Consider the following 991-nt stretch of genomic DNA (forward strand, 5'->3'; position numbering starts at 1 on the left):
CACGCAAATCGTTTGGGTGTTCAGCCACAACGGCACGTTTAATTAAACAATAAGTCTTTCTTATAAAAGAACTAAAGATGATCGCGTGGCGCAGCCACAACGGCTGGACTGTCCGTCCACCCCAGCCACGAGAGAGCCCCGAATGACGTGGAAGCCTGCCTTTTAAGCAGGCTTCCTCGGGTGCTCTGCATCACGTTGATTGGGACCGGGCCGGGCTGCCGCAGTACAAATAGCTTTGTGACATCTTAAGGCAAAAACAAATGCTATTTTAGCATTTTTATTCTTAAAGTTATCCGCTGACATTTAGAACCACGTGTATTTAATCATGCAGTCTTTTTGGCGCCGCACAACATTTATCCTAACCACCCCCCCCAAAAAACACACACACACACACACACACACACACACACACACACACACACACACACACACACACACACACACACACACACACACACACACACACACACACACACACACACACACACACACACACACACACACACACACACACACACACACACACACACACACACACACACACACACACACACACACACACACGGCGTCTGTCCGTCTTCAGTCCATTATCTGTCAACAGCCCGGGTGATACAAAGTACCCAGTCTAGACGATTCCATCCCCACCCGCGGTGTTCAGGCATGTCAAGCACAGCACAATAACATACCAAAGGGGAGTCTTTCTCAGTACCGCCGAGCGTTATGAAAGAACGTGATGAAACCCGGGTGAAACCGCCGCGTCAGGCCGTGCTTTCGCGCTCTCCCGATGGGCCGGCTGCGGCTTCAGCCCGCCGGCGCTAATGACATGGCCGTTCCACCTGACCCTAATCGACGCATCACTCTCACGCCACAGCGCCGTCGTAATGGACGCCGGTCGTCGCGTCTGATTAAATTGGGAGCGTTGTGATTCATCAGCATGTTATTATTTATTTATTTGTTTATTTATTTTTTTCTCCGAGGGAGAGAGCGAGAG

Source organism: Micromesistius poutassou (genome assembly GCF_964030765.1).
Source record: "Micromesistius poutassou genome assembly, chromosome: 14".
NCBI lineage: Eukaryota > Metazoa > Chordata > Actinopteri > Gadiformes > Gadidae > Micromesistius > Micromesistius poutassou.